Source organism: Eleutherodactylus coqui, chromosome 13 (assembly GCF_035609145.1).
Source record: "Eleutherodactylus coqui strain aEleCoq1 chromosome 13, aEleCoq1.hap1, whole genome shotgun sequence".
Lineage (NCBI taxonomy): Eukaryota > Metazoa > Chordata > Amphibia > Anura > Eleutherodactylidae > Eleutherodactylus > Eleutherodactylus coqui.
The window spans coordinates 77,382,610-77,409,071 of NC_089849.1; the positions used below are offsets into that span (position 1 = coordinate 77,382,610).

General features: G+C 40.7%; 41 non-coding genes across 41 annotated transcripts; all 41 read left to right on the forward strand.

The window, feature by feature from the left end:
* Positions 1 to 32: 32 nt before the first annotated feature.
* Positions 33 to 114, forward strand: TRNAL-UAG (transfer RNA leucine (anticodon UAG)). Its single transcript has one exon. It is a non-coding gene; the product is annotated as a tRNA-Leu (tRNA).
* A 477-nt stretch (positions 115 to 591) lies between these two features.
* On the forward strand, positions 592 to 673 carry TRNAL-UAG (transfer RNA leucine (anticodon UAG)). The gene has a single exon. It is a non-coding gene; the product is annotated as a tRNA-Leu (tRNA).
* A 477-nt stretch (positions 674 to 1,150) lies between these two features.
* Positions 1,151 to 1,232, forward strand: TRNAL-UAG (transfer RNA leucine (anticodon UAG)). Its single transcript has one exon. It is a non-coding gene; the product is annotated as a tRNA-Leu (tRNA).
* A 477-nt stretch (positions 1,233 to 1,709) lies between these two features.
* TRNAL-UAG (transfer RNA leucine (anticodon UAG)) lies at positions 1,710 to 1,791 on the forward strand. The gene has a single exon. It is a non-coding gene; the product is annotated as a tRNA-Leu (tRNA).
* A 1,036-nt stretch (positions 1,792 to 2,827) lies between these two features.
* TRNAL-UAG (transfer RNA leucine (anticodon UAG)) lies at positions 2,828 to 2,909 on the forward strand. The gene has a single exon. It is a non-coding gene; the product is annotated as a tRNA-Leu (tRNA).
* A 477-nt stretch (positions 2,910 to 3,386) lies between these two features.
* Positions 3,387 to 3,468, forward strand: TRNAL-UAG (transfer RNA leucine (anticodon UAG)). Its single transcript has one exon. It is a non-coding gene; the product is annotated as a tRNA-Leu (tRNA).
* Positions 3,469 to 3,945: 477 nt separating this feature from the next.
* TRNAL-UAG (transfer RNA leucine (anticodon UAG)) lies at positions 3,946 to 4,027 on the forward strand. Its single transcript has one exon. It is a non-coding gene; the product is annotated as a tRNA-Leu (tRNA).
* A 476-nt stretch (positions 4,028 to 4,503) lies between these two features.
* TRNAL-UAG (transfer RNA leucine (anticodon UAG)) lies at positions 4,504 to 4,585 on the forward strand. Its single transcript has one exon. It is a non-coding gene; the product is annotated as a tRNA-Leu (tRNA).
* A 477-nt stretch (positions 4,586 to 5,062) lies between these two features.
* On the forward strand, positions 5,063 to 5,144 carry TRNAL-UAG (transfer RNA leucine (anticodon UAG)). The gene has a single exon. It is a non-coding gene; the product is annotated as a tRNA-Leu (tRNA).
* Positions 5,145 to 5,621: 477 nt separating this feature from the next.
* Positions 5,622 to 5,703, forward strand: TRNAL-UAG (transfer RNA leucine (anticodon UAG)). Its single transcript has one exon. It is a non-coding gene; the product is annotated as a tRNA-Leu (tRNA).
* Positions 5,704 to 6,179: 476 nt separating this feature from the next.
* TRNAL-UAG (transfer RNA leucine (anticodon UAG)) lies at positions 6,180 to 6,261 on the forward strand. The gene has a single exon. It is a non-coding gene; the product is annotated as a tRNA-Leu (tRNA).
* Positions 6,262 to 6,738: 477 nt separating this feature from the next.
* Positions 6,739 to 6,820, forward strand: TRNAL-UAG (transfer RNA leucine (anticodon UAG)). Its single transcript has one exon. It is a non-coding gene; the product is annotated as a tRNA-Leu (tRNA).
* Positions 6,821 to 7,297: 477 nt separating this feature from the next.
* Positions 7,298 to 7,379, forward strand: TRNAL-UAG (transfer RNA leucine (anticodon UAG)). Its single transcript has one exon. It is a non-coding gene; the product is annotated as a tRNA-Leu (tRNA).
* Positions 7,380 to 7,855: 476 nt separating this feature from the next.
* TRNAL-UAG (transfer RNA leucine (anticodon UAG)) lies at positions 7,856 to 7,937 on the forward strand. The gene has a single exon. It is a non-coding gene; the product is annotated as a tRNA-Leu (tRNA).
* Positions 7,938 to 8,414: 477 nt separating this feature from the next.
* On the forward strand, positions 8,415 to 8,496 carry TRNAL-UAG (transfer RNA leucine (anticodon UAG)). The gene has a single exon. It is a non-coding gene; the product is annotated as a tRNA-Leu (tRNA).
* A 477-nt stretch (positions 8,497 to 8,973) lies between these two features.
* Positions 8,974 to 9,055, forward strand: TRNAL-UAG (transfer RNA leucine (anticodon UAG)). The gene has a single exon. It is a non-coding gene; the product is annotated as a tRNA-Leu (tRNA).
* Positions 9,056 to 9,532: 477 nt separating this feature from the next.
* On the forward strand, positions 9,533 to 9,614 carry TRNAL-UAG (transfer RNA leucine (anticodon UAG)). Its single transcript has one exon. It is a non-coding gene; the product is annotated as a tRNA-Leu (tRNA).
* Positions 9,615 to 10,091: 477 nt separating this feature from the next.
* Positions 10,092 to 10,173, forward strand: TRNAL-UAG (transfer RNA leucine (anticodon UAG)). Its single transcript has one exon. It is a non-coding gene; the product is annotated as a tRNA-Leu (tRNA).
* Positions 10,174 to 10,650: 477 nt separating this feature from the next.
* TRNAL-UAG (transfer RNA leucine (anticodon UAG)) lies at positions 10,651 to 10,732 on the forward strand. The gene has a single exon. It is a non-coding gene; the product is annotated as a tRNA-Leu (tRNA).
* A 477-nt stretch (positions 10,733 to 11,209) lies between these two features.
* TRNAL-UAG (transfer RNA leucine (anticodon UAG)) lies at positions 11,210 to 11,291 on the forward strand. Its single transcript has one exon. It is a non-coding gene; the product is annotated as a tRNA-Leu (tRNA).
* Positions 11,292 to 11,767: 476 nt separating this feature from the next.
* TRNAL-UAG (transfer RNA leucine (anticodon UAG)) lies at positions 11,768 to 11,849 on the forward strand. Its single transcript has one exon. It is a non-coding gene; the product is annotated as a tRNA-Leu (tRNA).
* A 477-nt stretch (positions 11,850 to 12,326) lies between these two features.
* Positions 12,327 to 12,408, forward strand: TRNAL-UAG (transfer RNA leucine (anticodon UAG)). The gene has a single exon. It is a non-coding gene; the product is annotated as a tRNA-Leu (tRNA).
* Positions 12,409 to 12,885: 477 nt separating this feature from the next.
* On the forward strand, positions 12,886 to 12,967 carry TRNAL-UAG (transfer RNA leucine (anticodon UAG)). The gene has a single exon. It is a non-coding gene; the product is annotated as a tRNA-Leu (tRNA).
* Positions 12,968 to 13,444: 477 nt separating this feature from the next.
* TRNAL-UAG (transfer RNA leucine (anticodon UAG)) lies at positions 13,445 to 13,526 on the forward strand. Its single transcript has one exon. It is a non-coding gene; the product is annotated as a tRNA-Leu (tRNA).
* Positions 13,527 to 14,003: 477 nt separating this feature from the next.
* On the forward strand, positions 14,004 to 14,085 carry TRNAL-UAG (transfer RNA leucine (anticodon UAG)). Its single transcript has one exon. It is a non-coding gene; the product is annotated as a tRNA-Leu (tRNA).
* Positions 14,086 to 14,562: 477 nt separating this feature from the next.
* TRNAL-UAG (transfer RNA leucine (anticodon UAG)) lies at positions 14,563 to 14,644 on the forward strand. Its single transcript has one exon. It is a non-coding gene; the product is annotated as a tRNA-Leu (tRNA).
* Positions 14,645 to 15,120: 476 nt separating this feature from the next.
* Positions 15,121 to 15,202, forward strand: TRNAL-UAG (transfer RNA leucine (anticodon UAG)). Its single transcript has one exon. It is a non-coding gene; the product is annotated as a tRNA-Leu (tRNA).
* Positions 15,203 to 15,679: 477 nt separating this feature from the next.
* TRNAL-UAG (transfer RNA leucine (anticodon UAG)) lies at positions 15,680 to 15,761 on the forward strand. Its single transcript has one exon. It is a non-coding gene; the product is annotated as a tRNA-Leu (tRNA).
* Positions 15,762 to 16,796: 1,035 nt separating this feature from the next.
* On the forward strand, positions 16,797 to 16,878 carry TRNAL-UAG (transfer RNA leucine (anticodon UAG)). Its single transcript has one exon. It is a non-coding gene; the product is annotated as a tRNA-Leu (tRNA).
* Positions 16,879 to 17,355: 477 nt separating this feature from the next.
* On the forward strand, positions 17,356 to 17,437 carry TRNAL-UAG (transfer RNA leucine (anticodon UAG)). Its single transcript has one exon. It is a non-coding gene; the product is annotated as a tRNA-Leu (tRNA).
* Positions 17,438 to 18,472: 1,035 nt separating this feature from the next.
* On the forward strand, positions 18,473 to 18,554 carry TRNAL-UAG (transfer RNA leucine (anticodon UAG)). The gene has a single exon. It is a non-coding gene; the product is annotated as a tRNA-Leu (tRNA).
* A 477-nt stretch (positions 18,555 to 19,031) lies between these two features.
* Positions 19,032 to 19,113, forward strand: TRNAL-UAG (transfer RNA leucine (anticodon UAG)). Its single transcript has one exon. It is a non-coding gene; the product is annotated as a tRNA-Leu (tRNA).
* Positions 19,114 to 19,590: 477 nt separating this feature from the next.
* On the forward strand, positions 19,591 to 19,672 carry TRNAL-UAG (transfer RNA leucine (anticodon UAG)). The gene has a single exon. It is a non-coding gene; the product is annotated as a tRNA-Leu (tRNA).
* Positions 19,673 to 20,148: 476 nt separating this feature from the next.
* TRNAL-UAG (transfer RNA leucine (anticodon UAG)) lies at positions 20,149 to 20,230 on the forward strand. Its single transcript has one exon. It is a non-coding gene; the product is annotated as a tRNA-Leu (tRNA).
* Positions 20,231 to 20,707: 477 nt separating this feature from the next.
* Positions 20,708 to 20,789, forward strand: TRNAL-UAG (transfer RNA leucine (anticodon UAG)). Its single transcript has one exon. It is a non-coding gene; the product is annotated as a tRNA-Leu (tRNA).
* Positions 20,790 to 21,266: 477 nt separating this feature from the next.
* Positions 21,267 to 21,348, forward strand: TRNAL-UAG (transfer RNA leucine (anticodon UAG)). The gene has a single exon. It is a non-coding gene; the product is annotated as a tRNA-Leu (tRNA).
* A 1,035-nt stretch (positions 21,349 to 22,383) lies between these two features.
* TRNAL-UAG (transfer RNA leucine (anticodon UAG)) lies at positions 22,384 to 22,465 on the forward strand. Its single transcript has one exon. It is a non-coding gene; the product is annotated as a tRNA-Leu (tRNA).
* A 1,595-nt stretch (positions 22,466 to 24,060) lies between these two features.
* TRNAL-UAG (transfer RNA leucine (anticodon UAG)) lies at positions 24,061 to 24,142 on the forward strand. The gene has a single exon. It is a non-coding gene; the product is annotated as a tRNA-Leu (tRNA).
* Positions 24,143 to 24,619: 477 nt separating this feature from the next.
* TRNAL-UAG (transfer RNA leucine (anticodon UAG)) lies at positions 24,620 to 24,701 on the forward strand. Its single transcript has one exon. It is a non-coding gene; the product is annotated as a tRNA-Leu (tRNA).
* A 474-nt stretch (positions 24,702 to 25,175) lies between these two features.
* Positions 25,176 to 25,257, forward strand: TRNAL-UAG (transfer RNA leucine (anticodon UAG)). Its single transcript has one exon. It is a non-coding gene; the product is annotated as a tRNA-Leu (tRNA).
* Positions 25,258 to 26,293: 1,036 nt separating this feature from the next.
* TRNAL-UAG (transfer RNA leucine (anticodon UAG)) lies at positions 26,294 to 26,375 on the forward strand. Its single transcript has one exon. It is a non-coding gene; the product is annotated as a tRNA-Leu (tRNA).
* The last annotated feature ends 87 nt before the right edge of the window (positions 26,376 to 26,462 follow it).

Sequence of the window (26,462 nt, forward strand, 5' to 3'; positions counted from 1 at the left end):
TCATTTTGATCCAAATGTATCTACTTTTTCATGGTAGCATGGCCGAGCGGTCTAAGGCGCTGGATTTAGGCTCCAGTCTCTTTGGAGGCGTGGGTTCGAATCCCACTGCTGCCAGTTTTCAACTTTGAAAGCTCTCAAGTTGCTTTCTGAACATTTTAGTGGTCAGAAGAAATTGCTTTTGATGATGCTCAGAAATGGACTTCTTGGCCTTTAATGAAACTGAACAAACTGTATGAGAAAAGGCTTTTGATGATATTCCCAAGATGTTTTGGCACAGATTAAGCTACCCTGATGCGCTAGCTAAGTAGACATTAGGCGTACTCCACGATCTTGCACTTCAAAGCCTTCAATAGCCTAGGAACATCTGAAAAAGCAGTAGTGCGGTAATACTGTTGAACTCACTTGCGTTTGCTTCCTTTCTAACTGGAGGAATGCATTTTCAGCCTTCTGCTGCTATCATTAAATATTCAGCTCGAATGCAGCAATAATTCTTCTTTTTAAATCAAATACTGGAAAAGGACTTCTTGCCAGGAGAAATGTTCTTTATGAAATCTCTTGGTCATTTTGATCCAAATGTATCTACTTTTTCATGGTAGCATGGCCGAGCGGTCTAAGGCGCTGGATTTAGGCTCCAGTCTCTTTGGAGGCGTGGGTTCGAATCCCACTGCTGCCAGTTTTCGACTTTGAAAGCTCTCAAGTTGCTTTCTGAACATTTTAGTGGTCAGAAGAAGTTGCTTTTGATGATGCTCAGAAATGGACTTCTTGGCCTTTTCTGAAACTGAACAAACTGTATGAGAAAAGGCTTTTGATAATATTCCCAAGATGTTATGGCACAGATTAAGCTACCCTGATGCGCTAGCTAAGTAGACATTAGGCGTACTCCACGATCTTACACTTCAAAGCCTTCAATAGCCTAGAAACATCTGAAAAAGCAGTAGTGCGGTAATACTGTTGAACTCACTTGCGTTTGCTTCCTTTCTAACTGGAGGAATGCATTTTCAGCCTTCTGCTACCATCATTAAATATTCAGCTCGAATGCAGCAACAATTCTTCTTTTTAAATCAAATTCAGGAAAAGGATTTCTTGGTAGGAGAAATGTTGTTTATGAAATCTCTTGGTCATTTTGATCCAAATGTTTCTACTTTTTCATGGTAGCATGGCCGAGCGGTCTAAGGCGCTGGATTTAGGCTCCAGTCTCTTTGGAGGCGTGGGTTCGAATCCCACTGCTGCCAGTTTTCAACTTTGAAAGCTCTCAAGTTGCTTTCTGAACATTTTAGTGGTCAGAAGAAGTTGCTTTTGATGATGCTCAGAAATGGACTTCTTGGCCTTTTCTGAAACTGAACAAACTGTATGAGAAAAGGCTTTTGATAATATTCCCAAGATGTTATGGCACAGATTAAGCTACCCTGATGCGCTAGCTAAGTAGACATTAGGCGTACTCCACGATCTTACACTTCAAAGCCTTCAATAGCCTAGAAACATCTGAAAAAGCAGTAGTGCGGTAATACTGTTGAACTCACTTGCGTTTGCTTCCTTTCTAACTGGAGGAATGCATTTTCAGCCTTCTGCTGCTATCATTAAATATTCAGCTCGAATGCAGCAACAATTCTTCTTTTTAAATCAAATTCAGGAAAAGGATTTCTTGCCAGGAGAAATGTTCTTTATGAAATCTCTTGGTCATTTTGATCCAAATGTATCTACTTTTTCATGGTAGCATGGCCGAGCGGTCTAAGGCGCTGGATTTAGGCTCCAGTCTCTTTGGAGGCGTGGGTTCGAATCCCACTGCTGCCAGTTTTCAACTTTGAAAGCTCTCAAGTTGCTTTCTGAACATTTTAGTGGTCAGAAGAAGTTGCTTTTGATGATGCTCAGAAATGGACTTCTTGGCCTTTTCTGAAACTGAACAAACTGTATGAGAAAAGGCTTTTGATAATATTCCCAAGATGTTATGGCACAGATTAAGCTACCCTGATGCGCTAGCTAAGTAGACATTAGGCGTACTCCACGATCTTACACTTCAAAGCCTTCAATAGCCTAGAAACATCTGAAAAAGCAGTAGTGCGGTAATACTGTTGAACTCACTTGCGTTTGCTTCCTTTCTAACTGGAGGAATGCATTTTCAGCCTTCTGCTGCTATCATTAAATATTCAGCTCGAATGCAGCAACAATTCTTCTTTTTAAATCAAATTCAGGAAAAGGATTTCTTGCCAGGAGAAATGTTCTTTATGAAATCTCTTGGTCATTTTGATCCAAATGTATCTACTTTTTCATGGTAGCATGGTCGAGCGGTCTAAGGCGCTGGATTTAGGCTCCAGTCTCTTTGGAGGCGTGGGTTCGAATCCCACTGCTGCCAGTTTTCAACTTTGAAAGCTCTCAAGTTGCTTTCTGAACATTTTAGTGGTCAGAAGAAGTTGCTTTTGATGATGCTCAGAAATGGACTTCTTGGCCTTTTCTGAAACTGAACAAACTGTATGAGAAAAGGCTTTTGATAATATTCCCGAGATGTTATGGCACAGATTAAGCTACCCTGATGCGCTAGCTAAGTAGACATTAGGCGTACTCCACGATCTTACACTTCAAAGCCTACAATAGCCTAGAAACATCTGAAAAAGAAGTAGTGCGGTAATACTGTTGAACTCACTTGTGTTTGCTTCCTTTCTAACTGGAGGAATGCATTTTCAGCCTTCTGCTGCTATCATTAAATATTCAGCTCGAATGCAGCAACAATTCTTCTTTTTAAATCAAATTCAGGAAAAGGATTTCTTGCCAGGAGAAATGTTCTTTATGAAATCTCTTGGTCATTTTGATCCAAATGTATCTACTTTTTCATGGTAGCATGGCCGAGCGGTCTAAGGCGCTGGATTTAGGCTCCAGTCTCTTTGGAGGCGTGGGTTCGAATCCCACTGCTGCCAGTTTTCAACTTTAAAAGCTCTCAAGTTGCTTTCTGAACATTTTAGTGGTCAGAAGAAGTTGCTTTTGATGATGCTCAGAAATGGACTTCTTGGCCTTTTCTGAAACTGAACAAACTGTATGAGAAAAGGCTTTTGATAATATTCCCGAGATGTTATGGCACAGATTAAGCTACCCTGATGCGCTAGCTAAGTAGACATTAGGCGTACTCCACGATCTTACACTTCAAAGCCTTCAATAGCCTAGAAACATCTGAAAAAGCAGTAGTGCGGTAATACTGTTGAACTCACTTGCGTTTGCTTCCTTTCTAACTGGAGGAATGCATTTTCAGCCTTCTGCTGCTATCATTAAATATTCAGCTCGAATGCAGCAACAATTCTTCTTTTTAAATCAAATTCAGGAAAAGGATTTCTTGCCAGGAGAAATGTTCTTTATGAAATCTCTTGGTCATTTTGATCCAAATGTATCTACTTTTTCATGGTAGCATGGCCGAGCGGTCTAAGGCGCTGGATTTAGGCTCCAGTCTCTTTGGAGGCGTGGGTTCGAATCCCACTGCTGCCAGTTTTCAACTTTGAAAGCTCTCAAGTTGCTTTCTGAACATTTTAGTGGTCAGAAGAAATTGCTTTTGATGATGCTCAGAAATGGACTTCTTGGCCTTTAATGAAACTGAACAAACTGTATGAGAAAAGGCTTTTGATGATATTCCCAAGATGTTTTGGCACAGATTAAGCTACCCTGATGCGCTAGCTAAGTAGACATTAGGCGTACTCCACGATCTTGCACTTCAAAGCCTTCAATAGCCTAGGAACATCTGAAAAAGCAGTAGTGCGGTAATACTGTTGAACTCACTTGCGTTTGCTTCCTTTCTAACTGGAGGAATGCATTTTCAGCCTTCTGCTGCTATCATTAAATATTCAGCTCGAATGCAGCAATAATTCTTCTTTTTAAATCAAATACTGGAAAAGGACTTCTTGCCAGGAGAAATGTTCTTTATGAAATCTCTTGGTCATTTTGATCCAAATGTATCTACTTTTTCATGGTAGCATGGCCGAGCGGTCTAAGGCGCTGGATTTAGGCTCCAGTCTCTTTGGAGGCGTGGGTTCGAATCCCACTGCTGCCAGTTTTCGACTTTGAAAGCTCTCAAGTTGCTTTCTGAACATTTTAGTGGTCAGAAGAAGTTGCTTTTGATGATGCTCAGAAATGGACTTCTTGGCCTTTTCTGAAACTGAACAAACTGTATGAGAAAAGGCTTTTGATAATATTCCCAAGATGTTATGGCACAGATTAAGCTACCCTGATGCGCTAGCTAAGTAGACATTAGGCGTACTCCACGATCTTACACTTCAAAGCCTTCAATAGCCTAGAAACATCTGAAAAAGCAGTAGTGCGGTAATACTGTTGAACTCACTTGCGTTTGCTTCCTTTCTAACTGGAGGAATGCATTTTCAGCCTTCTGCTACCATCATTAAATATTCAGCTCGAATGCAGCAACAATTCTTCTTTTTAAATCAAATTCAGGAAAAGGATTTCTTGCCAGGAGAAATGTTCTTTATGAAATCTCTTGGTCATTTTGATCGAAATGTAATATTTTTTCATGGTAGCATGGCCGAGCGGTCTAAGGCGCTGGATTTAGGCTCCAGTCTCTTTGGAGGCGTGGGTTCGAATCCCACTGCTGCCAGTTTTCAACTTTGAAAGCTCTCAAGTTGCTTTCTGAACATTTTAGTGGTCAGAAGAAGTTGCTTTTGATGATGCTCAGAAATGGACTTCTTGGCCTTTTCTGAAACTGAACAAACTGTATGAGAAAAGGCTTTTGATAATATTCCCAAGATGTTATGGCACAGATTAAGCTACCCTGATGCGCTAGCTAAGTAGACATTAGGCGTACTCCACGATCTTACACTTCAAAGCCTTCAATAGCCTAGAAACATCTGAAAAAGCAGTAGTGCGGTAATACTGTTGAACTCACTTGCGTTTGCGTCCTTTCTAACTGGAGGAATGCATTTTCAGCCTTCTGCTGCCATCATTAAATATTCAGCTCGAATGCAGCAACAATTCTTCTTTTTAAATCAAATTCAGGAAAAGGATTTCTTGGTAGGAGAAATGTTCTTTATGAAATCTCTTGGTCATTTTGATCCAAATGTTTCTACTTTTTCATGGTAGCATGGCCGAGCGGTCTAAGGCGCTGGATTTAGGCTCCAGTCTCTTTGGAGGCGTGGGTTCGAATCCCACTGCTGCCAGTTTTCAACTTTGAAAGCTCTCAAGTTGCTTTCTGAACATTTTAGTGGTCAGAAGAAGTTGCTTTTGATGATGCTCAGAAATGGACTTCTTGGCCTTTTCTGAAACTGAACAAACTGTATGAGAAAAGGCTTTTGATAATATTCCCAAGATGTTATGGCACAGATTAAGCTACCCTGATGCGCTAGCTAAGTAGACATTAGGCGTACTCCACGATCTTACACTTCAAAGCCTTCAATAGCCTAGAAACATCTGAAAAAGCAGTAGTGCGGTAATACTGTTGAACTCACTTGCGTTTGCTTCCTTTCTAACTGGAGGAATGCATTTTCAGCCTTCTGCTGCCATCATTAAATATTCAGCTCGAATGCAGCAACAATTCTTCTTTTTAAATCAAATTCAGGAAAAGGATTTCTTGCCAGGAGAAATGTTCTTTATGAAATCTCTTGGTCATTTTGATCCAAATGTATCTACTTTTTCATGGTAGCATGGCCGAGCGGTCTAAGGCGCTGGATTTAGGCTCCAGTCTCTTTGGAGGCGTGGGTTCGAATCCCACTGCTGCCAGTTTTCAACTTTGAAAGCTCTCAAGTTGCTTTCTGAACATTTTAGTGGTCAGAAGAAATTGCTTTTGATGATGCTCAGAAATGGACTTCTTGGCCTTTAATGAAACTGAACAAACTGTATGAGAAAAGGCTTTTGATGATATTCCCAAGATGTTTTGGCACAGATTAAGCTACCCTGATGCGCTAGCTAAGTAGACATTAGGCGTACTCCACGATCTTGCACTTCAAAGCCTTCAATAGCCTAGGAACATCTGAAAAAGCAGTAGTGCGGTAATACTGTTGAACTCACTTGCGTTTGCTTCCTTTCTAACTGGAGGAATGCATTTTCAGCCTTCTGCTACCATCATTAAATATTCAGCTCGAATGCAGCAACAATTCTTCTTTTTAAATCAAATTCAGGAAAAGGATTTCTTGCCAGGAGAAATGTTCTTTATGAAATCTCTTGGTCATTTTGATCGAAATGTAATATTTTTTCATGGTAGCATGGCCGAGCGGTCTAAGGCGCTGGATTTAGGCTCCAGTCTCTTTGGAGGCGTGGGTTCGAATCCCACTGCTGCCAGTTTTCAACTTTGAAAGCTCTCAAGTTGCTTTCTGAACATTTTAGTGGTCAGAAGAAGTTGCTTTTGATGATGCTCAGAAATGGACTTCTTGGCCTTTTCTGAAACTGAACAAACTGTATGAGAAAAGGCTTTTGATAATATTCCCAAGATGTTATGGCACAGATTAAGCTACCCTGATGCGCTAGCTAAGTAGACATTAGGCGTACTCCACGATCTTACACTTCAAAGCCTTCAATAGCCTAGAAACATCTGAAAAAGCAGTAGTGCGGTAATACTGTTGAACTCACTTGCGTTTGCTTCCTTTCTAACTGGAGGAATGCATTTTCAGCCTTCTGCTGCCATCATTAAATATTCAGCTCGAATGCAGCAACAATTCTTCTTTTTAAATCAAATTCAGGAAAAGGATTTCTTGCCAGGAGAAATGTTCTTTATGAAATCTCTTGGTCATTTTGATCCAAATGTATCTACTTTTTCATGGTAGCATGGCCGAGCGGTCTAAGGCGCTGGATTTAGGCTCCAGTCTCTTTGGAGGCGTGGGTTCGAATCCCACTGCTGCCAGTTTTCAACTTTGAAAGCTCTCAAGTTGCTTTCTGAACATTTTAGTGGTCAGAAGAAATTGCTTTTGATGATGCTCAGAAATGGACTTCTTGGCCTTTAATGAAACTGAACAAACTGTATGAGAAAAGGCTTTTGATGATATTCCCAAGATGTTTTGGCACAGATTAAGCTACCCTGATGCGCTAGCTAAGTAGACATTAGGCGTACTCCACGATCTTGCACTTCAAAGCCTTCAATAGCCTAGGAACATCTGAAAAAGCAGTAGTGCGGTAATACTGTTGAACTCACTTGCGTTTGCTTCCTTTCTAACTGGAGGAATGCATTTTCAGCCTTCTGCTGCTATCATTAAATATTCAGCTCGAATGCAGCAATAATTCTTCTTTTTAAATCAAATACTGGAAAAGGACTTCTTGCCAGGAGAAATGTTCTTTATGAAATCTCTTGGTCATTTTGATCCAAATGTATCTACTTTTTCATGGTAGCATGGCCGAGCGGTCTAAGGCGCTGGATTTAGGCTCCAGTCTCTTTGGAGGCGTGGGTTCGAATCCCACTGCTGCCAGTTTTCGACTTTGAAAGCTCTCAAGTTGCTTTCTGAACATTTTAGTGGTCAGAAGAAGTTGCTTTTGATGATGCTCAGAAATGGACTTCTTGGCCTTTTCTGAAACTGAACAAACTGTATGAGAAAAGGCTTTTGATAATATTCCCAAGATGTTATGGCACAGATTAAGCTACCCTGATGCGCTAGCTAAGTAGACATTAGGCGTACTCCACGATCTTACACTTCAAAGCCTTCAATAGCCTAGAAACATCTGAAAAAGCAGTAGTGCGGTAATACTGTTGAACTCACTTGCGTTTGCTTCCTTTCTAACTGGAGGAATGCATTTTCAGCCTTCTGCTACCATCATTAAATATTCAGCTCGAATGCAGCAACAATTCTTCTTTTTAAATCAAATTCAGGAAAAGGATTTCTTGCCAGGAGAAATGTTCTTTATGAAATCTCTTGGTCATTTTGATCGAAATGTAATATTTTTTCATGGTAGCATGGCCGAGCGGTCTAAGGCGCTGGATTTAGGCTCCAGTCTCTTTGGAGGCGTGGGTTCGAATCCCACTGCTGCCAGTTTTCAACTTTGAAAGCTCTCAAGTTGCTTTCTGAACATTTTAGTGGTCAGAAGAAGTTGCTTTTGATGATGCTCAGAAATGGACTTCTTGGCCTTTTCTGAAACTGAACAAACTGTATGAGAAAAGGCTTTTGATAATATTCCCAAGATGTTATGGCACAGATTAAGCTACCCTGATGCGCTAGCTAAGTAGACATTAGGCGTACTCCACGATCTTACACTTCAAAGCCTTCAATAGCCTAGAAACATCTGAAAAAGCAGTAGTGCGGTAATACTGTTGAACTCACTTGCGTTTGCGTCCTTTCTAACTGGAGGAATGCATTTTCAGCCTTCTGCTGCCATCATTAAATATTCAGCTCGAATGCAGCAACAATTCTTCTTTTTAAATCAAATTCAGGAAAAGGATTTCTTGGTAGGAGAAATGTTGTTTATGAAATCTCTTGGTCATTTTGATCCAAATGTTTCTACTTTTTCATGGTAGCATGGCCGAGCGGTCTAAGGCGCTGGATTTAGGCTCCAGTCTCTTTGGAGGCGTGGGTTCGAATCCCACTGCTGCCAGTTTTCAACTTTGAAAGCTCTCAAGTTGCTTTCTGAACATTTTAGTGGTCAGAAGAAGTTGCTTTTGATGATGCTCAGAAATGGACTTCTTGGCCTTTTCTGAAACTGAACAAACTGTATGAGAAAAGGCTTTTGATAATATTCCCAAGATGTTATGGCACAGATTAAGCTACCCTGATGCGCTAGCTAAGTAGACATTAGGCGTACTCCACTATCTTACACTTCAAAGCCTTCAATAGCCTAGAAACATCTGAAAAAGCAGTAGTGCGGTAATACTGTTGAACTCACTTGCGTTTGCTTCCTTTCTAACTGGAGGAATGCATTTTCAGCCTTCTGCTGCCATCATTAAATATTCAGCTCGAATGCAGCAACAATTCTTCTTTTTAAATCAAATTCAGGAAAAGGATTTCTTGCCAGGAGAAATGTTCTTTATGAAATCTCTTGGTCATTTTGATCCAAATGTATCTACTTTTTCATGGTAGCATGGCCGAGCGGTCTAAGGCGCTGGATTTAGGCTCCAGTCTCTTTGGAGGCGTGGGTTCGAATCCCACTGCTGCCAGTTTTCAACTTTGAAAGCTCTCAAGTTGCTTTCTGAACATTTTAGTGGTCAGAAGAAATTGCTTTTGATGATGCTCAGAAATGGACTTCTTGGCCTTTAATGAAACTGAACAAACTGTATGAGAAAAGGCTTTTGATGATATTCCCAAGATGTTTTGGCACAGATTAAGCTACCCTGATGCGCTAGCTAAGTAGACATTAGGCGTACTCCACGATCTTGCACTTCAAAGCCTTCAATAGCCTAGGAACATCTGAAAAAGCAGTAGTGCGGTAATACTGTTGAACTCACTTGCGTTTGCTTCCTTTCTAACTGGAGGAATGCATTTTCAGCCTTCTGCTGCTATCATTAAATATTCAGCTCGAATGCAGCAATAATTCTTCTTTTTAAATCAAATACTGGAAAAGGACTTCTTGCCAGGAGAAATGTTCTTTATGAAATCTCTTGGTCATTTTGATCCAAATGTATCTACTTTTTCATGGTAGCATGGCCGAGCGGTCTAAGGCGCTGGATTTAGGCTCCAGTCTCTTTGGAGGCGTGGGTTCGAATCCCACTGCTGCCAGTTTTCGACTTTGAAAGCTCTCAAGTTGCTTTCTGAACATTTTAGTGGTCAGAAGAAGTTGCTTTTGATGATGCTCAGAAATGGACTTCTTGGCCTTTTCTGAAACTGAACAAACTGTATGAGAAAAGGCTTTTGATAATATTCCCAAGATGTTATGGCACAGATTAAGCTACCCTGATGCGCTAGCTAAGTAGACATTAGGCGTACTCCACGATCTTACACTTCAAAGCCTTCAATAGCCTAGAAACATCTGAAAAAGCAGTAGTGCGGTAATACTGTTGAACTCACTTGCGTTTGCTTCCTTTCTAACTGGAGGAATGCATTTTCAGCCTTCTGCTACCATCATTAAATATTCAGCTCGAATGCAGCAACAATTCTTCTTTTTAAATCAAATTCAGGAAAAGGATTTCTTGGTAGGAGAAATGTTGTTTATGAAATCTCTTGGTCATTTTGATCCAAATGTTTCTACTTTTTCATGGTAGCATGGCCGAGCGGTCTAAGGCGCTGGATTTAGGCTCCAGTCTCTTTGGAGGCGTGGGTTCGAATCCCACTGCTGCCAGTTTTCAACTTTGAAAGCTCTCAAGTTGCTTTCTGAACATTTTAGTGGTCAGAAGAAGTTGCTTTTGATGATGCTCAGAAATGGACTTCTTGGCCTTTTCTGAAACTGAACAAACTGTATGAGAAAAGGCTTTTGATAATATTCCCAAGATGTTATGGCACAGATTAAGCTACCCTGATGCGCTAGCTAAGTAGACATTAGGCGTACTCCACGATCTTACACTTCAAAGCCTTCAATAGCCTAGAAACATCTGAAAAAGCAGTAGTGCGGTAATACTGTTGAACTCACTTGCGTTTGCTTCCTTTCTAACTGGAGGAATGCATTTTCAGCCTTCTGCTGCCATCATTAAATATTCAGCTCGAATGCAGCAACAATTCTTCTTTTTAAATCAAATTCAGGAAAAGGATTTCTTGCCAGGAGAAATGTTCTTTATGAAATCTCTTGGTCATTTTGATCCAAATGTATCTACTTTTTCATGGTAGCATGGCCGAGCGGTCTAAGGCGCTGGATTTAGGCTCCAGTCTCTTTGGAGGCGTGGGTTCGAATCCCACTGCTGCCAGTTTTCAACTTTGAAAGCTCTCAAGTTGCTTTCTGAACATTTTAGTGGTCAGAAGAAATTGCTTTTGATGATGCTCAGAAATGGACTTCTTGGCCTTTAATGAAACTGAACAAACTGTATGAGAAAAGGCTTTTGATGATATTCCCAAGATGTTTTGGCACAGATTAAGCTACCCTGATGCGCTAGCTAAGTAGACATTAGGCGTACTCCACGATCTTGCACTTCAAAGCCTTCAATAGCCTAGGAACATCTGAAAAAGCAGTAGTGCGGTAATACTGTTGAACTCACTTGCGTTTGCTTCCTTTCTAACTGGAGGAATGCATTTTCAGCCTTCTGCTGCTATCATTAAATATTCAGCTCGAATGCAGCAATAATTCTTCTTTTTAAATCAAATACTGGAAAAGGACTTCTTGCCAGGAGAAATGTTCTTTATGAAATCTCTTGGTCATTTTGATCCAAATGTATCTACTTTTTCATGGTAGCATGGCCGAGCGGTCTAAGGCGCTGGATTTAGGCTCCAGTCTCTTTGGAGGCGTGGGTTCGAATCCCACTGCTGCCAGTTTTCGACTTTGAAAGCTCTCAAGTTGCTTTCTGAACATTTTAGTGGTCAGAAGAAGTTGCTTTTGATGATGCTCAGAAATGGACTTCTTGGCCTTTTCTGAAACTGAACAAACTGTATGAGAAAAGGCTTTTGATAATATTCCCAAGATGTTATGGCACAGATTAAGCTACCCTGATGCGCTAGCTAAGTAGACATTAGGCGTACTCCACGATCTTACACTTCAAAGCCTTCAATAGCCTAGAAACATCTGAAAAAGCAGTAGTGCGGTAATACTGTTGAACTCACTTGCGTTTGCTTCCTTTCTAACTGGAGGAATGCATTTTCAGCCTTCTGCTACCATCATTAAATATTCAGCTCGAATGCAGCAACAATTCTTCTTTTTAAATCAAATTCAGGAAAAGGATTTCTTGCCAGGAGAAATGTTCTTTATGAAATCTCTTGGTCATTTTGATCGAAATGTAATATTTTTTCATGGTAGCATGGCCGAGCGGTCTAAGGCGCTGGATTTAGGCTCCAGTCTCTTTGGAGGCGTGGGTTCGAATCCCACTGCTGCCAGTTTTCAACTTTGAAAGCTCTCAAGTTGCTTTCTGAACATTTTAGTGGTCAGAAGAAGTTGCTTTTGATGATGCTCAGAAATGGACTTCTTGGCCTTTTCTGAAACTGAACAAACTGTATGAGAAAAGGCTTTTGATAATATTCCCAAGATGTTATGGCACAGATTAAGCTACCCTGATGCGCTAGCTAAGTAGACATTAGGCGTACTCCACGATCTTACACTTCAAAGCCTTCAATAGCCTAGAAACATCTGAAAAAGCAGTAGTGCGGTAATACTGTTGAACTCACTTGCGTTTGCGTCCTTTCTAACTGGAGGAATGCATTTTCAGCCTTCTGCTGCCATCATTAAATATTCAGCTCGAATGCAGCAACAATTCTTCTTTTTAAATCAAATTCAGGAAAAGGATTTCTTGGTAGGAGAAATGTTCTTTATGAAATCTCTTGGTCATTTTGATCCAAATGTTTCTACTTTTTCATGGTAGCATGGCCGAGCGGTCTAAGGCGCTGGATTTAGGCTCCAGTCTCTTTGGAGGCGTGGGTTCGAATCCCACTGCTGCCAGTTTTCAACTTTGAAAGCTCTCAAGTTGCTTTCTGAACATTTTAGTGGTCAGAAGAAGTTGCTTTTGATGATGCTCAGAAATGGACTTCTTGGCCTTTTCTGAAACTGAACAAACTGTATGAGAAAAGGCTTTTGATAATATTCCCAAGATGTTATGGCACAGATTAAGCTACCCTGATGCGCTAGCTAAGTAGACATTAGGCGTACTCCACGATCTTACACTTCAAAGCCTTCAATAGCCTAGAAACATCTGAAAAAGCAGTAGTGCGGTAATACTGTTGAACTCACTTGCGTTTGCTTCCTTTCTAACTGGAGGAATGCATTTTCAGCCTTCTGCTGCCATCATTAAATATTCAGCTCGAATGCAGCAACAATTCTTCTTTTTAAATCAAATTCAGGAAAAGGATTTCTTGCCAGGAGAAATGTTCTTTATGAAATCTCTTGGTCATTTTGATCCAAATGTATCTACTTTTTCATGGTAGCATGGCCGAGCGGTCTAAGGCGCTGGATTTAGGCTCCAGTCTCTTTGGAGGCGTGGGTTCGAATCCCACTGCTGCCAGTTTTCAACTTTGAAAGCTCTCAAGTTGCTTTCTGAACATTTTAGTGGTCAGAAGAAATTGCTTTTGATGATGCTCAGAAATGGACTTCTTGGCCTTTAATGAAACTGAACAAACTGTATGAGAAAAGGCTTTTGATGATATTCCCAAGATGTTTTGGCACAGATTAAGCTACCCTGATGCGCTAGCTAAGTAGACATTAGGCGTACTCCACGATCTTGCACTTCAAAGCCTTCAATAGCCTAGGAACATCTGAAAAAGCAGTAGTGCGGTAATACTGTTGAACTCACTTGCGTTTGCGTCCTTTCTAACTGGAGGAATGCATTTTCAGCCTTCTGCTGCCATCATTAAATATTCAGCTCGAATGCAGCAACAATTCTTCTTTTTAAATCAAATTCAGGAAAAGGATTTCTTGGTAGGAGAAATGTTCTTTATGAAATCTCTTGGTCATTTTGATCCAAATGTTTCTACTTTTTCATGGTAGCATGGCCGAGCGGTCTAAGGCGCTGGATTTAGGCTCCAGTCTCTTTGGAGGCGTGGGTTCGAATCCCACTGCTGCCAGTTTTCAACTTTGAAAGCTCTCAAGTTGCTTTCTGAACATTTTAGTGGTCAGAAGAAGTTGCTTTTGATGATGCTCAGAAATGGACTTCTTGGCCTTTTCTGAAACTGAACAAACTGTATGAGAAAAGGCTTTTGATAATATTCCCAAGATGTTATGGCACAGATTAAGCTACCCTGATGCGCTAGCTAAGTAGACATTAGGCGTACTCCACGATCTTACACTTCAAAGCCTTCAATAGCCTAGAAACATCTGAAAAAGCAGTAGTGCGGTAATACTGTTGAACTCACTTGCGTTTGCTTCCTTTCTAACTGGAGGAATGCATTTTCAGCCTTCTGCTGCCATCATTAAATATTCAGCTCGAATGCAGCAACAATTCTTCTTTTTAAATCAAATTCAGGAAAAGGATTTCTTGCCAGGAGAAATGTTCTTTATGAAATCTCTTGGTCATTTTGATCCAAATGTATCTACTTTTTCATGGTAGCATGGCCGAGCGGTCTAAGGCGCTGGATTTAGGCTCCAGTCTCTTTGGAGGCGTGGGTTCGAATCCCACTGCTGCCAGTTTTCAACTTTGAAAGCTCTCAAGTTGCTTTCTGAACATTTTAGTGGTCAGAAGAAATTGCTTTTGATGATGCTCAGAAATGGACTTCTTGGCCTTTAATGAAACTGAACAAACTGTATGAGAAAAGGCTTTTGATGATATTCCCAAGATGTTTTGGCACAGATTAAGCTACCCTGATGCGCTAGCTAAGTAGACATTAGGCGTACTCCACGATCTTGCACTTCAAAGCCTTCAATAGCCTAGGAACATCTGAAAAAGCAGTAGTGCGGTAATACTGTTGAACTCACTTGCGTTTGCTTCCTTTCTAACTGGAGGAATGCATTTTCAGCCTTCTGCTGCTATCATTAAATATTCAGCTCGAATGCAGCAATAATTCTTCTTTTTAAATCAAATACTGGAAAAGGACTTCTTGCCAGGAGAAATGTTCTTTATGAAATCTCTTGGTCATTTTGATCCAAATGTATCTACTTTTTCATGGTAGCATGGCCGAGCGGTCTAAGGCGCTGGATTTAGGCTCCAGTCTCTTTGGAGGCGTGGGTTCGAATCCCACTGCTGCCAGTTTTCGACTTTGAAAGCTCTCAAGTTGCTTTCTGAACATTTTAGTGGTCAGAAGAAGTTGCTTTTGATGATGCTCAGAAATGGACTTCTTGGCCTTTTCTGAAACTGAACAAACTGTATGAGAAAAGGCTTTTGATAATATTCCCAAGATGTTATGGCACAGATTAAGCTACCCTGATGCGCTAGCTAAGTAGACATTAGGCGTACTCCACGATCTTACACTTCAAAGCCTTCAATAGCCTAGAAACATCTGAAAAAGCAGTAGTGCGGTAATACTGTTGAACTCACTTGCGTTTGCTTCCTTTCTAACTGGAGGAATGCATTTTCAGCCTTCTGCTACCATCATTAAATATTCAGCTCGAATGCAGCAACAATTCTTCTTTTTAAATCAAATTCAGGAAAAGGATTTCTTGCCAGGAGAAATGTTCTTTATGAAATCTCTTGGTCATTTTGATCGAAATGTAATATTTTTTCATGGTAGCATGGCCGAGCGGTCTAAGGCGCTGGATTTAGGCTCCAGTCTCTTTGGAGGCGTGGGTTCGAATCCCACTGCTGCCAGTTTTCAACTTTGAAAGCTCTCAAGTTGCTTTCTGAACATTTTAGTGGTCAGAAGAAGTTGCTTTTGATGATGCTCAGAAATGGACTTCTTGGCCTTTTCTGAAACTGAACAAACTGTATGAGAAAAGGCTTTTGATAATATTCCCAAGATGTTATGGCACAGATTAAGCTACCCTGATGCGCTAGCTAAGTAGACATTAGGCGTACTCCACGATCTTACACTTCAAAGCCTTCAATAGCCTAGAAACATCTGAAAAAGCAGTAGTGCGGTAATACTGTTGAACTCACTTGCGTTTGCGTCCTTTCTAACTGGAGGAATGCATTTTCAGCCTTCTGCTGCCATCATTAAATATTCAGCTCGAATGCAGCAACAATTCTTCTTTTTAAATCAAATTCAGGAAAAGGATTTCTTGGTAGGAGAAATGTTCTTTATGAAATCTCTTGGTCATTTTGATCCAAATGTTTCTACTTTTTCATGGTAGCATGGCCGAGCGGTCTAAGGCGCTGGATTTAGGCTCCAGTCTCTTTGGAGGCGTGGGTTCGAATCCCACTGCTGCCAGTTTTCAACTTTGAAAGCTCTCAAGTTGCTTTCTGAACATTTTAGTGGTCAGAAGAAGTTGCTTTTGATGATGCTCAGAAATGGACTTCTTGGCCTTTTCTGAAACTGAACAAACTGTATGAGAAAAGGCTTTTGATAATATTCCCAAGATGTTATGGCACAGATTAAGCTACCCTGATGCGCTAGCTAAGTAGACATTAGGCGTACTCCACGATCTTACACTTCAAAGACTTCAATAGCCTAGAAACATCTGAAAAAGCAGTAGTGCGGTAATACTGTTGAACTCACTTGCGTTTGCTTCCTTTCTAACTGGAGGAATGCATTTTCAGCCTTCTGCTGCCATCATTAAATATTCAGCTCGAATGCAGCAACAATTCTTCTTTTTAAATCAAATTCAGGAAAAGGATTTCTTGCCAGGAGAAATGTTCTTTATGAAATCTCTTGGTCATTTTGATCCAAAATGATCCACTTTTTCATGATAGCATGGCCGAGCGGTCTAAGGCGCTGGATTTAGGCTCCAGTCTCTTTGGAGGCGTGGGTTCGAATCCCACTGCTGCCAGTTTTCGACTTTGAAAGCTCTCAAGTTGCTTTCTGAACATTTTAGTGGTCAGAAGAAGTTGCTTTTGATGATGCTCAGAAATGGACTTCTTGGCCTTTTCTGAAACTGAACAAACTGTATGAGAAAAGGCTTTTGATAATATTCCCAAGATGTTATGGCACAGATTAAGCTACCCTGATGCGCTAGCTAAGTAGACATTAGGCGTACTCCACGATCTTACACTTCAAAGCCTTCAATAGCCTAGAAACATCTGAAAAAGCAGTAGTGCGGTAATACTGTTGAACTCACTTGCGTTTGCTTCCTTTCTAACTGGAGGAATGCATTTTCAGCCTTCTGCTACCATCATTAAATATTCAGCTCGAATGCAGCAACAATTCTTCTTTTTAAATCAAATTCAGGAAAAGGATTTCTTGCCAGGAGAAATGTTCTTTATGAAATCTCTTGGTCATTTTGATCGAAATGTAATATTTTTTCATGGTAGCATGGCCGAGCGGTCTAAGGCGCTGGATTTAGGCTCCAGTCTCTTTGGAGGCGTGGGTTCGAATCCCACTGCTGCCAGTTTTCAACTTTGAAAGCTCTCAAGTTGCTTTCTGAACATTTTAGTGGTCAGAAGAAGTTGCTTTTGATGATGCTCAGAAATGGACTTCTTGGCCTTTTCTGAAACTGAACAAACTGTATGAGAAAAGGCTTTTGATAATATTCCCAAGATGTTATGGCACAGATTAAGCTACCCTGATGCGCTAGCTAAGTAGACATTAGGCGTACTCCACGATCTTACACTTCAAAGCCTTCAATAGCCTAGAAACATCTGAAAAAGCAGTAGTGCGGTAATACTGTTGAACTCACTTGCGTTTGCGTCCTTTCTAACTGGAGGAATGCATTTTCAGCCTTCTGCTGCCATCATTAAATATTCAGCTCGAATGCAGCAACAATTCTTCTTTTTAAATCAAATTCAGGAAAAGGATTTCTTGGTAGGAGAAATGTTCTTTATGAAATCTCTTGGTCATTTTGATCCAAATGTTTCTACTTTTTCATGGTAGCATGGCCGAGCGGTCTAAGGCGCTGGATTTAGGCTCCAGTCTCTTTGGAGGCGTGGGTTCGAATCCCACTGCTGCCAGTTTTCAACTTTGAAAGCTCTCAAGTTGCTTTCTGAACATTTTAGTGGTCAGAAGAAGTTGCTTTTGATGATGCTCAGAAATGGACTTCTTGGCCTTTTCTGAAACTGAACAAACTGTATGAGAAAAGGCTTTTGATAATATTCCCAAGATGTTATGGCACAGATTAAGCTACCCTGATGCGCTAGCTAAGTAGACATTAGGCGTACTCCACGATCTTACACTTCAAAGCCTTCAATAGCCTAGAAACATCTGAAAAAGCAGTAGTGCGGTAATACTGTTGAACTCACTTGCGTTTGCTTCCTTTCTAACTGGAGGAATGCATTTTCAGCCTTCTGCTGCCATCATTAAATATTCAGCTCGAATGCAGCAACAATTCTTCTTTTTAAATCAAATTCAGGAAAAGGATTTCTTGCCAGGAGAAATGTTCTTTATGAAATCTCTTGGTCATTTTGATCCAAAATGATCCACTTTTTCATGATAGCATGGCCGAGCGGTCTAAGGCGCTGGATTTAGGCTCCAGTCTCTTTGGAGGCGTGGGTTCGAATCCCACTGCTGCCAGTTTTCGACTTTGAAAGCTCTCAAGTTGCTTTCTGAACATTTTAGTGGTCAGAAGAAGTTGCTTTTGATGATGCTCAGAAATGGACTTCTTGGCCTTTTCTGAAACTGAACAAACTGTATGAGAAAAGGCTTTTGATAATATTCCCAAGATGTTATGGCACAGATTAAGCTACCCTGATGCGCTAGCTAAGTAGACATTAGGCGTACTCCACGATCTTACACTTCAAAGCCTTCAATAGCCTAGAAACATCTGAAAAAGCAGTAGTGCGGTAATACTGTTGAACTCACTTGCGTTTGCTTCCTTTCTAACTGGAGGAATGCATTTTCAGCCTTCTGCTACCATCATTAAATATTCAGCTCGAATGCAGCAACAATTCTTCTTTTTAAATCAAATTCAGGAAAAGGATTTCTTGCCAGGAGAAATGTTCTTTATGAAATCTCTTGGTCATTTTGATCGAAATGTAATATTTTTTCATGGTAGCATGGCCGAGCGGTCTAAGGCGCTGGATTTAGGCTCCAGTCTCTTTGGAGGCGTGGGTTCGAATCCCACTGCTGCCAGTTTTCAACTTTGAAAGCTCTCAAGTTGCTTTCTGAACATTTTAGTGGTCAGAAGAAATTGCTTTTGATGATGCTCAGAAATGGACTTCTTGGCCTTTAATGAAACTGAACAAACTGTATGAGAAAAGGCTTTTGATGATATTCCCAAGATGTTTTGGCACAGATTAAGCTACCCTGATGCGCTAGCTAAGTAGACATTAGGCGTACTCCACGATCTTGCACTTCAAAGCCTTCAATAGCCTAGGAACATCTGAAAAAGCAGTAGTGCGGTAATACTGTTGAACTCACTTGCGTTTGCTTCCTTTCTAACTGGAGGAATGCATTTTCAGCCTTCTGCTGCCATCATTAAATATTCAGCTCGAATGCAGCAACAATTCTTCTTTTTAAATCAAATTCAGGAAAAGGATTTCTTGGTAGGAGAAATGTTCTTTATGAAATCTCTTGGTCATTTTGATCCAAATGTTTCTACTTTTTCATGGTAGCATGGCCGAGCGGTCTAAGGCGCTGGATTTAGGCTCCAGTCTCTTTGGAGGCGTGGGTTCGAATCCCACTGCTGCCAGTTTTCAACTTTGAAAGCTCTCAAGTTGCTTTCTGAACATTTTAGTGGTCAGAAGAAGTTGCTTTTGATGATGCTCAGAAATGGACTTCTTGGCCTTTTCTGAAACTGAACAAACTGTATGAGAAAAGGCTTTTGATAATATTCCCAAGATGTTATGGCACAGATTAAGCTACCCTGATGCGCTAGCTAAGTAGACATTAGGCGTACTCCACGATCTTACACTTCAAAGCCTTCAATAGCCTAGAAACATCTGAAAAAGCAGTAGTGCGGTAATACTGTTGAACTCACTTGCGTTTGCTTCCTTTCTAACTGGAGGAATGCATTTTCAGCCTTCTGCTGCCATCATTAAATATTCAGCTCGAATGCAGCAACAATTCTTCTTTTTAAATCAAATTCAGGAAAAGGATTTCTTGCCAGGAGAAATGTTCTTTATGAAATCTCTTGGTCATTTTGATCCAAATGTATCTACTTTTTCATGGTAGCATGGCCGAGCGGTCTAAGGCGCTGGATTTAGGCTCCAGTCTCTTTGGAGGCGTGGGTTCGAATCCCACTGCTGCCAGTTTTCAACTTTGAAAGCTCTCAAGTTGCTTTCTGAACATTTTAGTGGTCAGAAGAAATTGCTTTTGATGATGCTCAGAAATGGACTTCTTGGCCTTTAATGAAACTGAACAAACTGTATGAGAAAAGGCTTTTGATGATATTCCCAAGATGTTTTGGCACAGATTAAGCTACCCTGATGCGCTAGCTAAGTAGACATTAGGCGTACTCCACGATCTTGCACTTCAAAGCCTTCAATAGCCTAGGAACATCTGAAAAAGCAGTAGTGCGGTAATACTGTTGAACTCACTTGCGTTTGCTTCCTTTCTAACTGGAGGAATGCATTTTCAGCCTTCTGCTACCATCATTAAATATTCAGCTCGAATGCAGCAACAATTCTTCTTTTTAAATCAAATTCAGGAAAAGGATTTCTTGCCAGGAGAAATGTTCTTTATGAAATCTCTTGGTCATTTTGATCGAAATGTAATATTTTTTCATGGTAGCATGGCCGAGCGGTCTAAGGCGCTGGATTTAGGCTCCAGTCTCTTTGGAGGCGTGGGTTCGAATCCCACTGCTGCCAGTTTTCAACTTTGAAAGCTCTCAAGTTGCTTTCTGAACATTTTAGTGGTCAGAAGAAGTTGCTTTTGATGATGCTCAGAAATGGACTTCTTGGCCTTTTCTGAAACTGAACAAACTGTATGAGAAAAGGCTTTTGATAATATTCCCAAGATGTTATGGCACAGATTAAGCTACCCTGATGCGCTAGCTAAGTAGACATTAGGCGTACTCCACGATCTTACACTTCAAAGCCTTCAATAGCCTAGAAACATCTGAAAAAGCAGTAGTGCGGTAATACTGTTGAACTCACTTGCGTTTGCTTCCTTTCTAACTGGAGGAATGCATTTTCAGCCTTCTGCTGCCATCATTAAATATTCAGCTCGAATGCAGCAACAATTCTTCTTTTTAAATCAAATTCAGGAAAAGGATTTCTTGCCAGGAGAAATGTTCTTTATGAAATCTCTTGGTCATTTTGATCCAAATGTATCTACTTTTTCATGGTAGCATGGCCGAGCGGTCTAAGGCGCTGGATTTAGGCTCCAGTCTCTTTGGAGGCGTGGGTTCGAATCCCACTGCTGCCAGTTTTCAACTTTGAAAGCTCTCAAGTTGCTTTCTGAACATTTTAGTGGTCAGAAGAAATTGCTTTTGATGATGCTCAGAAATGGACTTCTTGGCCTTTAATGAAACTGAACAAACTGTATGAGAAAAGGCTTTTGATGATATTCCCAAGATGTTTTGGCACAGATTAAGCTACCCTGATGCGCTAGCTAAGTAGACATTAGGCGTACTCCACGATCTTGCACTTCAAAGCCTTCAATAGCCTAGGAACATCTGAAAAAGCAGTAGTGCGGTAATACTGTTGAACTCACTTGCGTTTGCTTCCTTTCTAACTGGAGGAATGCATTTTCAGCCTTCTGCTGCTATCATTAAATATTCAGCTCGAATGCAGCAATAATTCTTCTTTTTAAATCAAATACTGGAAAAGGACTTCTTGCCAGGAGAAATGTTCTTTATGAAATCTCTTGGTCATTTTGATCCAAATGTATCTACTTTTTCATGGTAGCATGGCCGAGCGGTCTAAGGCGCTGGATTTAGGCTCCAGTCTCTTTGGAGGCGTGGGTTCGAATCCCACTGCTGCCAGTTTTCGACTTTGAAAGCTCTCAAGTTGCTTTCTGAACATTTTAGTGGTCAGAAGAAGTTGCTTTTGATGATGCTCAGAAATGGACTTCTTGGCCTTTTCTGAAACTGAACAAACTGTATGAGAAAAGGCTTTTGATAATATTCCCAAGATGTTATGGCACAGATTAAGCTACCCTGATGCGCTAGCTAAGTAGACATTAGGCGTACTCCACGATCTTACACTTCAAAGCCTTCAATAGCCTAGAAACATCTGAAAAAGCAGTAGTGCGGTAATACTGTTGAACTCACTTGCGTTTGCTTCCTTTCTAACTGGAGGAATGCATTTTCAGCCTTCTGCTACCATCATTAAATATTCAGCTCGAATGCAGCAACAATTCTTCTTTTTAAATCAAATTCAGGAAAAGGATTTCTTGCCAGGAGAAATGTTCTTTATGAAATCTCTTGGTCATTTTGATCGAAATGTAATATTTTTTCATTGTAGCATGGCCGAGCGGTCTAAGGCGCTGGATTTAGGCTCCAGTCTCTTTGGAGGCGTGGGTTCGAATCCCACTGCTGCCAGTTTTCAACTTTGAAAGCTCTCAAGTTGCTTTCTGAACATTTTAGTGGTCAGAAGAAGTTGCTTTTGATGATGCTCAGAAATGGACTTCTTGGCCTTTTCTGAAACTGAACAAACTGTATGAGAAAAGGCTTTTGATAATATTCCCAAGATGTTATGGCACAGATTAAGCTACCCTGATGCGCTAGCTAAGTAGACATTAGGCGTACTCCACGATCTTACACTTCAAAGCCTTCAATAGCCTAGAAACATCTGAAAAAGCAGTAGTGCGGTAATACTGTTGAACTCACTTGCGTTTGCGTCCTTTCTAACTGGAGGAATGCATTTTCAGCCTTCTGCTGCCATCATTAAATATTCAGCTCGAATGCAGCAACAATTCTTCTTTTTAAATCAAATTCAGGAAAAGGATTTCTTGGTAGGAGAAATGTTCTTTATGAAATCTCTTGGTCATTTTGATCCAAATGTTTCTACTTTTTCATGGTAGCATGGCCGAGCGGTCTAAGGCGCTGGATTTAGGCTCCAGTCTCTTTGGAGGCGTGGGTTCGAATCCCACTGCTGCCAGTTTTCAACTTTGAAAGCTCTCAAGTTGCTTTCTGAACATTTTAGTGGTCAGAAGAAGTTGCTTTTGATGATGCTCAGAAATGGACTTCTTGGCCTTTTCTGAAACTGAACAAACTGTATGAGAAAAGGCTTTTGATAATATTCCCAAGATGTTATGGCACAGATTAAGCTACCCTGATGCGCTAGCTAAGTAGACATTAGGCGTACTCCACGATCTTACACTTCAAAGCCTTCAATAGCCTAGAAACATCTGAAAAAGCAGTAGTGCGGTAATACTGTTGAACTCACTTGCGTTTGCTTCCTTTCTAACTGGAGGAATGCATTTTCAGCCTTCTGCTGCCATCATTAAATATTCAGCTCGAATGCAGCAACAATTCTTCTTTTTAAATCAAATTCAGGAAAAGGATTTCTTGCCAGGAGAAATGTTCTTTATGAAATCTCTTGGACATTTTGATCCAAAATTATCCACTTTTTCATGGTAGCATAGCCGAGCGGTCTAAGGCGCTGGATTAAGGCTCCAGTCTCTTTGGAGGCGTGGGTTCGATTCCCACTGCTGCCAGTTTTCAACTTTGAAAGCTCTCAAGTTGCTTTCTGAACATTTTAGTGGTCAGAAGAAGTTGCTTATGATGATGCTCAGAAATGGACTTCTTGGCCTTTTCTGAAACTGAATAAACTGTATGAGAAAAGGCTTTTGATGATATTCCCAAGATGTTTTGGCACAGATTAAGCTACCCTGATGCGCTAGCTAAGTAGACATTAGGCACACTCCACGATCTTGCACTTCAAAGCCTTCAATAGCCTAGGAACATCTGAAAAAGCAGTAGTGCGGTAATACTGTTGAACTCACTTGCGTTTGCTTCCTTTCTAACTGGAGGAATGCATTTTCAGCCTTCTGCTGCCATCATTAAATATTCAGCTCGAATGCAGCAACAATTCTTCTTTTTAAATCAAATACTGGAAAAGGACTTCTTGCCAGGAGAAATGTTCTTTATGAAATCTCTTGGACATTTTGATTCAAAATTATCCACTTTTTCATGGTAGCATGGCCGAGCGGTCTAAGGCGCTGGATTAAGGCTCCAGTCTCTTTGGAGGCGTGGGTTCGAATCCCACTGCTGCCAGTTTTCAACTTTGAAAGCTCTCAAGTTGCTTTCTGAACATTTTAGTGGTCAGAAGAAGTTGCTTTTGATGATGCTCAGAAATGGACTTCTTGGCCTTTTCTGAAACTGAACAAACTGTATGAGAAAAGGCTTTTGATAATATTCCCAAGATGTTATGGCACAGATTAAGCTACCCTGATGCGCTAGCTAAGTAGACATTAGGCGTACTCCACGATCTTGCACTTCAAAGCCTTCAATAGCCTAGAAACATCTGAAAAAGCAGTAGTGCGGTAATACTGTTGAACTCACTTGCGTTTGCGTCCTTTCTAACTGGAGGAATGCATTTTCAGCCTTCTGCTGCCATCATTAAATATTCAGCTCGAATGCAGCAACAATTCTTCTTTTTAAATCAAATTCAGGAAAAGGATTTCTTGGTAGGAGAAATGTTCTTTATGAAATCTCTTGGTCATTTTGATCCAAATGTTTCTACTTTTTCATGGTAGCATGGCCGAGCGGTCTAAGGCGCTGGATTTAGGCTCCAGTCTCTTTGGAGGCGTGGGTTCGAATCCCACTGCTGCCAGTTTTCAACTTTGAAAGCTCTCAAGTTGCTTTCTGAACATTTTAGTGGTCAGAAGAAATTGCTTTTGATGATGCTCAGAAATGGACTTCTTGGCCTTTAATGAAACTGAACAAACTGTATGAGAAAAGGCTTTTGATGATATTCCCAAGATGTTTTGGCACAGATTAAGCTACCCTGATGCGCTAGCTAAGTAGACATTAGGCGTACTCCACGATCTTACACTTCAAAGCCTTCAATAGCCTAGAAACATCTGAAAAAGCAGTAGTGCGGTAATACTGTTGAACTCACTTGCGTTTGCTTCCTTTCTAACTGGAGGAATGCATTTTCAGCCTTCTGCTGCTATCATTAAATATTCAGCTCGAATGCAGCAACAATTCTTCTTTTTAAATCAAATTCAGGAAAAGGATTTCTTGCCAGGAGAAATGTTCTTTATGTAATCTCTTGGTCATTTTGATCCAAATGTATCTACTTTTTCATGGTAGCATGGCCGAGCGGTCTAAGGCGCTGGATTTAGGCTCCAGTCTCTTTGGAGGCGTGGGTTCGAATCCCACTGCTGCCAGTTTTCAACTTTGAAAGCTCTCAAGTTGCTTTCTGAACATTTTAGTGGTCAGAAGAAGTTGCTTTTGATGATGCTCAGAAATGGACTTTTTGGCCTTTTCTGAAACTGAACAAACTGTATGAGAAAAGGCTTTTGATAATATTCCCAAGATGTTATGGCACAGATTAAGCTACCCTGATGCGCTAGCTAAGTAGACATTAGGCGTACTCCACGATCTTACACTTCAAAGCCTTCAATAGCCTAGAAACATCTGAAAAAGCAGTAGTGCGGTAATACTGTTGAACTCACTTGCGTTTGCTTCCTTTCTAACTGGAGGAATGCATTTTCAGCCTTCTGCTACCATCAATAAATATTCAGCTCGAATGCAGCAACAATTCTTTTTAAATCAAATTCAGGAAAAGGATTTCTTGCCAGGAGAAATGTTCTTTATGAAATCTCTTGGTCATTTTGATCGAAATGTACCTACTTTTTCATGGTAGCATGGCCGAGCGGTCTAAGGCGCTGGATTTAGGCTCCAGTCTCTTTGGAGGCGTGGGTTCGAATCCCACTGCTGCCAGTTTTCAACTTTGAAAGCTCTCAAGTTGCTTTCTGAACATTTTAGTGGTCAGAAGAAGTTGCTTTTGATGATGCTCAGAAATGGACTTCTTGGCCTTTTCTGAAACTGAACAAACTGTATGAGAAAAGGCTTTTGATAATATTCCCAAGATGTTATGGCACAGATTAAGCTACCCTGATGCGCTAGCTAAGTAGACATTAGGCGTACTCCACGATCTTACACTTCAAAGCCTTCAATAGCCTAGAAACATCTGAAAAAGCAGTAGTGCGGTAATACTGTTGAACTCACTTGCGTTTGCGTCCTTTCTAACTGGAGGAATGCATTTTCAGCCTTCTGCTGCCATCATTAAATATTCAGCTCGAATGCAGCAACAATTCTTCTTTTTAAATCAAATTCAGGAAAAGGATTTCTTGCCAGGAGAAATGTTCTTTATGAAATCTCTTGGTCATTTTGATCCAAATGTATCTACTTTTTCATGGTAGCATGGCTGAGCGGTCTAAGGCGCTGGATTTAGGCTCCAGTCTCTTTGGAGGCGTGGGTTCGAATCCCACTGCTGCCAGTTTTCAACTTTGAAAGCTCTCAAGTTGCTTTCTGAACATTTTAGTGGTCAGAAGAAGTTGCTTTTGATGATGCTCAGAAATGGACTTCTTGGCCTTTTCTGAAACTGAACAAACTGTATGAGAAAAGGCTTTTGATAATATTCCCAAGATGTTATGGCACAGATTAAGCTACCCTGATGCGCTAGCTAAGTAGACATTAGGCGTACTCCACGATCTTACACTTCAAAGCCTTCAATAGCCTAGAAACATCTGAAAAAGCAGTAGTGCGGTAATACTGTTGAACTCACTTGCGTTTGCTTCCTTTCTAACTGGAGGAATGCATTTTCAGCCTTCTGCTGCCATCATTAAATATTCAGCTCGAATGCAGCAACAATTCTTCTTTTTAAATCAAATTCAGGAAAAGGATTTCTTGCCAGGAGAAATGTTCTTTATGAAATCTCTTGGTCATTTTGATCCAAATGTATCTACTTTTTCATGGTAGCATGGCCGAGCGGTCTAAGGCGCTGGATTTAGGCTCCAGTCTCTTTGGAGGCGTGGGTTCGAATCCCACTGCTGCCAGTTTTCAACTTTGAAAGCTCTCAAGTTGCTTTCTGAACATTTTAGTGGTCAGAAGAACTTGCTTTTGATGATGCTCAGAAATGGACT